At 41.4% G+C, this 9,883-nt stretch overlaps 1 non-coding gene across 1 annotated transcript; it reads left to right on the forward strand.

Moving 5' to 3' along the window:
• Positions 1-8,890: 8,890 nt before the first annotated feature.
• Positions 8,891-8,977, forward strand: TRNAS-GGA (transfer RNA serine (anticodon GGA)). Its single transcript has one exon. It is a non-coding gene; the product is annotated as a tRNA-Ser (tRNA).
• Positions 8,978-9,883: the final 906 nt, after the last annotated feature.

The raw sequence follows: 9,883 nt of genomic DNA on the forward strand, positions 1-9,883 counted from the left end.
ATTTTCCAGCCATTCCCACGTTTTTGAGCTGGAACAACTCTCTCTCTCTCTCTCTCTCTCTCTCTCTCTCTCTCCTCATCCTCACACACTTCTCTCATTTCCACTAGAGATCAAACACAACTTTTCTCTCAAACTTTCTCTCTCAATTTCGGGATTTCAAGGCTGATCATCAAGTTTTCTTCCACTCTTGGTAAGTATAATTCATCCTCCTTGTGATTATTACACTTCATTCTACTCCAATCATGGGTTGCTCAGATAAATTCCATCCCTTTGGTGTTAGATTCTCGAAAATCTTCAAGGCTTCTTCAAGTGTTCTTGAGTTGAAAACTTGTCTTCTCCAACACTAATCCACTAAAATCACACAAGGTGAGTTCATACCCCTACATTTTCATGTTCTCTTAAGTTTTAAGGGGGGGGGGGGGGGGGGAATACTAGTTAAATCACCAATAACACAACTAAATGCTTCTAACAGCTTTCATCAGAAAAGTTGGGTTTCATTTACGGACTGTTTTGATTGCCTTAAACATTCTATTTTTCAAAACTGTTTTAGGTGCAAGTAGTTCTAGTTCTTAGCTTTAATATGGTTACTTTCACATCTCCATACGATTCTCTACAATTTATGGTGATTTTTACAAAACTACCTATCATTTCAAGAACCAATCCAGACCAGTCTATGATTATAGACGTTTTCACCCAAGTTGGAGGTCACTAAAAATCATGGGAAAATTTATGAACAAACTAGACTCATTTTCTAAATTCCCAGAATTTACGGATTCTAATTTGGACCTGCTATGAATTTTCTATAAATTTTCTAAGGACAGTAATAGAAAATGTTAATTACAGAAAAATGCTAACAATTTCATTTCACCTTGTAACATGTCGAGCAAGGTGTATATCTTTATGTGAATATATGTTATTGCAAATAAATGACATTTTGTCTTACTATATAGACATGCATCAGTTAATAAATGGATTTTGATATATATAGAATATAGAAAATAACAAATTGTTATAATCAAAGTACATCCATTTCATACAAACATTTGAATAAACTATGTTAAGTATAGTTTACGTACATTACCACTACTACCCTTGTTTTGATAAACTATAATAGGTATAGTTCATGATACATTACATAACACACTCATACAAAAAGGGTACATTTATACGAAAGGGAATTTTCATTACATTACACTTAAATTCGTTAATTACTTTGTGAGACATTCGTTTCACATTTACCAATAAGTCATGTATTGTAACCAGAGTCTTATGGAGGGAGAGCGTGATAGTTGTATATAGATCTATATTGGGTTTGACAAACCCACACCTTAACTGCATGCAACAGTTAGACCGGTAGGTCTGGGGTGACAAATGTCATAACCTTTCCGACGCCTGAAGAACGTCGTTTCAGGCCAACTAGGTCATAGCATGGTTAAAATAACTCACAGAAAGTATTAACAAACATAGGAATTTACGGGAATTTCACTGAAATTAAAAGAGTTTGTGTCGATTTAAATTTGCATTATTTAGTATAAGTAAGAAAGGTCACTTATACATTTCGGTCTTTGGATATAAGGCTACATTACACATTTTAAGGAAAATATCGGATTTTCTGGAACAAACATTACGTTTACAAGAGAAAGGATTTTATCAATTTAAAACAAAAACTTATTAACTCACCAACCTTTGTGTTGAAACTTTTTCAAACAACTTGTATTCTCAGGAAATCACTAAATAGGTAACCAAGTGCATTTTGAGGGTGGGACGTTAAGGTGTCAAACATTTCACATTTTTGTCAACATATTGTAATTGATTTGGAAACATGTAACTCATACAATGATGTAACTCTTTCAATTATATATATGTTGGTTGTGTGTGCTTGAATTACTATTGCACTTGTGGTTATGATACTATACATGAAGTCCTCTACCCCCGGATGTTTCCGCCATCCTTGGTTTGGGGGTGTGACAGATTGGTATCAGAGCACGGTTTATAATGAATTAAGTATATCAAACCACATAAGATATACAAACTATAAACACAATTGGGACTAAAAGCCTCTGATTTAAAACATTTTTAATGGGATATACTTTTAGAAAATAAATAGTTTTCTTGTTTAAAGTATACATAGATAATTTACGTAGACGTGTAGTGTCATAAATAGGAGAACATAAAGTAAAAGAAGAGGAGTTGTACACTATGAGTATGCCTTAGTATATGTGAATCAAGTCTGGGAGGGATATAGCATGATCAACTATATCTGTCCGAGAAGTGACTTACACATACCGGGGGATAATGATAGTGGGCAACAAATCTAACCACCTAACTACACCCTATGCAAAATGCTCTATAAACCAAATCTAAATGCTTAAAATACTATAGGAGTATTTGTATGTTGCTATAGCGCAATATTATTATTATTAACCGTTACATGCTTCTTACACCCCTATTCCCGCACAGACGTCATGGCAGGATTCCACTTACCAGGAGACACATACTTTCCTAATCAGGGAAATGCTGGCTGGATCGAAGAAGAGCCCGAAGAACTGATCGAAGAAGAGCCCGAAGAAATGATCGAAGAAGATCCCGAAGAGGATCCTGAAAGAGAACCCGAAGAAGAACTCGCAGAAGAACACGAAGAAGAACCCGAAGTGGTACCCGAGGAGGAACCAGAGGAAGAAGAAGAAGAGTAAGAAGAAGAAGAAGAGGAAGAAGAAGAAGAAGAGGAAGACATCGAGGTACACATGGATGAGGACGAAAGTGAAGAAGAACCAGAGGTCATCAATCCTCCCTATATAGCCAGAGTTCCCGCCAACCGATACGACTTCTTTAGACCCGTACCTCGATGGGTGACCACAATTGAGGGATGGGGTCGCCGTCAACGACAACGATCACTGTAACACCCAGATTCCCAGGTATGATGTATTGTTCTTTTATTTTTGGGTGTTGAGGGGAGACTCGGCGAGTTGGCATCTAGACTCGCCGAGTATGGTCACGGATTTGTATGCGGGTTCACAGCTGGACTCGGTGAGTTCATGAGTGGACTCGACGAGTCCACGTTGTTTAATGAAACCCTAATGTCCAGGGTTTGATACCTATTTAAAGGGTCTCATGGCCATCATTTGTGGCCACCAACCCCCAGAGAGAAACCCTAAAGAGATCTAGAGCGTTTGTGAGGAAGGAGAGGCCAATCTTGAATTTTTGTGGGTGTTTTTGCAAAAAGAAAGTGTTCAAGGCAAGAGGAGGCTGAGGAGGTGCGATTTTGGTGGTCTTTGAGCTCATAGAGACTGTATTGAGGTATTATTTTCGGACCTTCTTCAGTTTTTGGTGTTGATTCTTAGTGTTAGAGTTTTCTAACCATTTTAGAGGTTGATTAAGTCGAGTAGTTGGTCCCTTCTCGAGTTTGTGTTCTGGATCTTGACCCAAAGAGGTCTAGAGACCTTAACCCTTGGAGCTTTATGAGTCATTTTGGGAGTCTTGAGCTTGGAATGTCATTTTTGGGGCTAAATCACCATTTTTGGACCATTTAGATGTTATATGTGTGTCAAGGTCCGAACTTTACTTAATTATCATGCTTGGGGAGGCCATATCTATGATTGTATGGAACAGATCTGACCTCAGAAGGTGTTTTGAGTTTGTGCATGGCATGAACTCGTCGAGTCCGAAGAACAGACTCGACGAGTAGTATGAAGGTTGCCCGTTAATCACTCAGTGAGTGGACTTGTCGTGTTGGGGGAAATGACTCGGTGAGTCAGGGAGAGTCAGGGGTCTGAGTTCAAGTTGGAACTCGTCGAGTTGTTCTTGAGACTCGGCGAGTTGAGTCAGGGTGGCCCCGCGATTCATGCCAGGTGGAGCTCGTCGAGTCAAGGGGAGTACTCGACGTTCCAAGAGAGGATCTAAGAGAGTTAGTGGACACGTGTAGACTCGACGAGTCACCCTAGTGCACTCGACGAGTCGGGTCAAAGTTCGACCGTTGACCTTGTTGACTTTTAGGGTTTGGTACAGTTGTATTTACGAGAGTATTACTTTATGTGATTAGGCGGAGGCTAGATCACAGTTCTTCCGAGTCAGATATTTACCGAGACATCGAGGTGAGTCTTCTCACTATACGTTACCTAGAGTGGTACTATGCGATGACTACAGGGTCTTATGTGTTATGTATGAGATTATGTGTTATGTGATATTTGTATGTTGTATGATGATATAGACCGGACCGGAGGGTCCAACGAGCTATGACCAAACCAGAGGGTCCAATGAGCTATGGGACTGGAGGGTCCCGCTGAGACACATCGACTGGAGGGTCGTATTATAGCCTCGAGTGGTGTATGTGCTGTATGTGGTATTTTGGGGAACTCACTAAGTATTTATGCTTACAGATGTTGTGTTATGTGTTTCAGGTACCAGTGATGAGCACGAGAAGGCGCCGACATGATTCGTACACACACGCATTGGAGTTTTTGTAGAGATTCTGGGGAGATGTTTTGTGACAATAACATTTGATACAATGTGTTTGACATTATTTTATGAATGAATGAATGTTTTAAAAATGAAAAATTATTTTGAAAATTTACGTCGTTACTAGTTGGTATCAGAGCCTTGGTTTGAGGGATTCGGATGCATCTTCGGGCGTATCTGAACTCAAACTGAGGATTTGAGGAAATTTTTTTATAATGAAGTAAATCTTTTGAAAAGAGTAAAAAGAGTTTTGAGACAAACAGAGCATAGCCGTGTGTACGATCAGCCAACACCCGAACGGTGAATCCCCAAAAGTACCCTTACATTATGTGTTATGAGATATGTTATGCATGCTAGAGTAAGCTAGGTATACATATTAGGACTAGAGTGGCCTGATTTGTGATGCCTTAGCGTAAGAGATTTCTGCTGCTAAGATGCTTCGAGAGCGAGTATTTAGCAGTTAGGAGCTCATGAAGATAGAGTACTTGTAATCAAAGATCCAAGCAGGAGGACTTGGAGTGAATGCTGATGCAGTGGGGTCAGTAGTATTGGACCCGTACTACTGAAGACACCGGATCAATGGGCATTCCAAGTAAGAATCTTTTGGACAACGGAGGACAAGTAGGGTTGCGTCATCGAGTATGTGTATGTTTGATTGAGTCTCTGATAATTTCTTTGTTGTATTTCAGAGACATCATGGTTGGGACTCGACACACACCTGAGAGCAGTGGTGTCAGCGACGAGGAGGTGGCTGCTGCCATCCGGGCTGAGATTCCCGAGATGTTCGGGGACATCAAGACCACGTTGATTAAGACCTTTGATGAGCAGTACGCAGCGCTGACTGAGGCTGCTGCAGTTGCAGCTACTGCTGCTGTTGCTACTGCCAGACCTCAGGGAGGTGACTCGTTGTTGTTCCGGGACTTCAGCAACACGAAGCCACCGGAGTTTGACGAGACGCAAGACCCGATTGCTGCTATTAGGTGGATCTCTGAGATCGAGGGATGTTTCTATACATGTTCTTGTCTAGAGCACTTGAGGGTTCGGTTCGCCCTGAACCAGCTCCGCCTAGGAGCGCAGGATTGGTGGAAGTTCGTGACGGCGAACTTCACTTTGGCTGAGATTTCCGAGGTGACCTGGGAAAGGTTCGCCGCTATGTTCAGAGAGGAGTATGTTCCCTCGGTGGAGAGGGAACAGTTGATTCCGTAGTTCTTGACCCTCAAGCAGGGTACTGATTCTGTGGCAGTCATCAACAGGAAGTTTCATGAGTGGGCGATATTTTGCCCTGAGTAGGTGTCGTCTGAGCAGGCTCGTATGAGCCGTTATCTGAGTGTGCTGAGGAGAGATATTTGGGAGTTCGTGGCGAACTCGACTTAGCGGACATTTGCTGAGCTCCAGGAAAATACCCGGAAGAGGGAGATCGAGCTGGAGACTCAGGCGAGGGAGGAGGCGGAGTCTCATAGGATGGATTGGCAGCCGGCACAGTCTCAGCCGGCAGCCAAGTGGGCTAGACCCACTGATTCGAGATTTGGGGGCGCGAAGGGTCGCACTTGTGGGAAGTGCGGTAAGAGTCACGAAGGGTCGTGCAGGGCTGGGGTGTGCTACAAGTGTGGGAAGGAGGGGCATGTCGCGAGGGATTGCCCCAAGGGATTTTCGGTTTGCTTTCATTGTAACTAGACCGGCCATCGGAAGGCCGAGTGGCCACAGCTTCTACAGGGATCAACGCAGGGATCTGCGCCTGCTGCTAGGGCTACCGAGGTTCGGCCGGTGAAGGCCGAGGGCCCGAAGGCTCGTGGGAGAGCATTTCAGTTGACCGCGGAGGAGGTCCGCACGATGCCCGATGTTGTGGCTGGTATGTATTCTCTTTTCATCTTTTATTCGAGTTGAGTTTTTTATGCTTATATGATGTTATGCGTAGGTACTTTTCTTGTGAGTTCTGTGCCTGCGTTGGTATTATTTGACTCGGGTGCAAGTCGGTCGTTTGTTTCCGTAGCATTTAGTTAGTATATTAGTGTCTGTCGAGAGGCATTGGATTGGCCTCTGCGAGTTTTCATAGCTGATGAGCGAGCAGTGTATGCTTCGAATGTGATTCGAGGATGTGTCCTTGAGATCTTCGGTGTGGAGTTCCCGATAGATCTGGTTCTGATTGCGATGGGGGACGTGTGTGTTATAGTGGGTATGGATTGGATGAGCCGATATGGAGCTGTGATAGACTGTGAGCGTCAATTGGTGACGATTCGAGACCCTAGTGGGGGAGTTCTTATGGTGTACGACAAGGGTACACGTACGGGGTTCGCATTTTGTTCGGCCGCCAGAGCGAGACAGAGTCTACAGCAGGGCTGTAGGGGATTCGTGGCATATGTGATGGATGCAAGGGTTGATTCAGAGAGACCAAAGTCGATTGATGAGGTTCCGATAGTGCATGAGTTCCAGATGTGTTTCTAGAGGAGTTGTCGGGTGTGCCTCCAGAGAGGCAAGTAGAGTTAGGTATTGAATTGGTTCTGGGAGCTGCGCCTATCGCCAAGGCGTCTTATCGCCTTACGCCTCCGGAGATGCAGGAGTTATCCTCGCAACTCCAGGAGCTGTTGGGGAAGGGATTTATCAGGCCGAGCAGTTCACCATGGGGGCGCCTATTCTTTTTGTCAAGAAAAATGATGGTTCGCACCGGATGTGCATTGATTATCGTGAGTTGAATAAGCTAACTGTTAAGAACCGTTACCCTTTGCCGATGATCGATGATTTGTTCGTTTAATTGCAGGGAGCATCTTGGTTCTCCAAGATCAATTTGAGGTCTGGTTATCATCAGGTGAGGGTGCGGGAGGAGGATGTCTAGAAGACAACATTCCGGACTCGTTATGGGCATTACGAGTTCGTGGTAATGCCTTTCGGGCTCACCAACACACCGGCGGTGTTCATGGATCTCATGAACAGGGTGTGTATACCAATGTTGGATCGCTCAGTGATCGTGTTCATCGACGACATATTGGTGTATTCGAGATCCCGAGAGCAGCATGAGGAGCATTTGAGAGGGATCCTCGGAGTTATGAGATCGGAGAGGCTATATGCCAAGTTTTTCAAGTGTGAGTTCTGGCTACGAGAGGTTCAGTTTCTGGGGCACCTCGTTAACCAGAATGGGATATTCGTGTTGTTGATTCCTAGATGTAGTGCTTCTTCCCCTCTGCTGCCTATTGGTACTAGTGGACTAGGATTGACCTGTAATACCATAGGTATAACCTTTCGCTCAATACTAGAATCGAGAATTGAAACATAGCATCTGAGGCTGCATTAATCGAGGATACACGACAGAAGGAATTGTTCTATTTCCAAACTTTACCTTCAACAAGCGTAGATTTTTGTCTTTTTTTCCCCATCACGAATCATGTGTATTTCTCGTAAGACTGAGATTAATAAAAAAAAGTCAAATCGCACCATCTCTGTAATAGGTAAATGCCTCTTTTTCTCCTGAAGTTGTTGGAATTATTCGTAATAAGATATTGGCTACAATTGAAAAGGTTTTATCAATAAAATTTCCATTTATCCGCGATCTAGGCATAGGTAGCAATCCATTCTATCATTGTTCTCATTACTTCTCGCGGGAAAATAATCCCACAAGGAAAAGAATTCTACAGTACGAAATAACATAAAAACAGATTGATTCTCATTAAAAAAACAAAAAAAGATATAGTTCTTCTATTCAAAAATTCAATATTCAAATTGTTATTTTTTACATTACAGGAATTGATAAAAACTAAGAAAGAAATATGGTAGTCGGATTCGATTCCATCTTACTGGAATAGTCTACCAACGAAAGAAACTATTCTTATTTGATTGAAGTTACAGCTTAGAATAACCTCAGTTGATTTAATTATGATACAAAGAAGAAAAAGGATCGAATAATCATTGTATGATGAAAATAGAATAACCGCCTATTTTTTTGTGTTGTGTACTTAGGGGTATACACTATACAATCAACTATAAAAAAATTGTTTATCAATTTCTATTTGTAATAGATAGATGGGATAAGGATTTGTGTTGATAACTCTAAAACTGGTCTAGAAAGGAATTTGAGAATTCTTATGATATGGAATCGTAGTCTAAATAGAATCATGATCTAAAGATATCCATTAACCATAGTCTACAAAATATAAATCCCTCGCTCAGTTGATTCATTAGAATTTCTAATTTATTGATTTAATCCGGTCGGTATAGTATAAATATATAAATAGAGAATTCAGAAAAAGAAGAGAACATTTTTTGTAAGAAAAAAATTTTATCTTTATCCCCCCAGCCTAGAAGGAAAGATACTTCTTTTACTATGATGAAAAATTTTCGATTTTGATCGCTTTATAGTTAGAGTTGATTGGTTGTACCTACCCAATAATCTAGAATGATTCACTATTCACTTGATTTTAGTTTTTTGGGTCATAATCATTATGTAGGAGAGATGGCCGAGTGGTTGAAGGCGTAGCATTGGAACTGCTATGTAGGCTTTTGCTTACTGAGGGTTCGAATCCCTCTCTTTCCTTTCCGTACCTTCACCTAATTCATCGATCTTACTAACCACAATAGATCAAATAGCAATGGATACGACTATTCCAACAGTTAGACCTTTCTTTGATATGGATTCTCTATTCCTAATGGCTGTGGTACAGAAAATACTGTGTAAAGAAAAGAGTAGAGTAGACAAGGAATGAAAATCTCCCTCTCGGTCTATGATACCTAAATGGAAGAAAAATCCGGATCAAACCCTTATTTATCTTAACCTTAGGTTAATTTTCTTCGCCGAAAGGGAGCAAAATGGGTCGAACCCTTATTCTCCCTTATTCTTATTAGTGTTGATTTTATTTTTGTTAGGTTTAAGTCTGACGAGAATAATATTCTACAACTAGCAATTCATTTATTTTCAAACCGACCCATTTACTATCTATTATTTGATTGACTAATCCTTTATATTGGAATGGTTGAAGAGTCAAATGGTTTGGCAATTCCTCATGGGGGGATGAATCGAGAGAATTTTGAATTAGAACTTTAGATTTTTGTTCATCCCTCGTCGCAATAGTATCTCGGGGTTTGCAGCGATAACTTGGTATATCTACTATACGACCATTGACTAAAATATGTCTATGGTTAACTAATTGGCGAGCTCCCGGAATAGTCGGAGCCATACCCAAGAGAAAAAGAATGTTATCAAGGCACATTTCAAGTAATTGTAGTAAAACCTGACCTGTTGACCCTTTTGCCTTTCCGGCGATACGAACGTATTTAAGTAATTGTCGTTCTGTAAGACCATAATGAAAACGCAATTTTTGTTTTTCTTCTAGGCGAATTCGATATTGGGATTTTTTCCCGGAACGCGATTGGTTTCTAAGATCACTTCCAGCTCTGGGCCTTTTATTAGTTAGCCCTGGTAAAGCCCCCAGGCGGCGTATTT

Source organism: Lactuca serriola, chromosome 1 (genome assembly GCF_051521515.1).
Source record: "Lactuca serriola cultivar US96UC23 chromosome 1, Lser_US96UC23_V15, whole genome shotgun sequence".
Classification (NCBI taxonomy): Eukaryota; Viridiplantae; Streptophyta; class Magnoliopsida; order Asterales; family Asteraceae; genus Lactuca; species Lactuca serriola.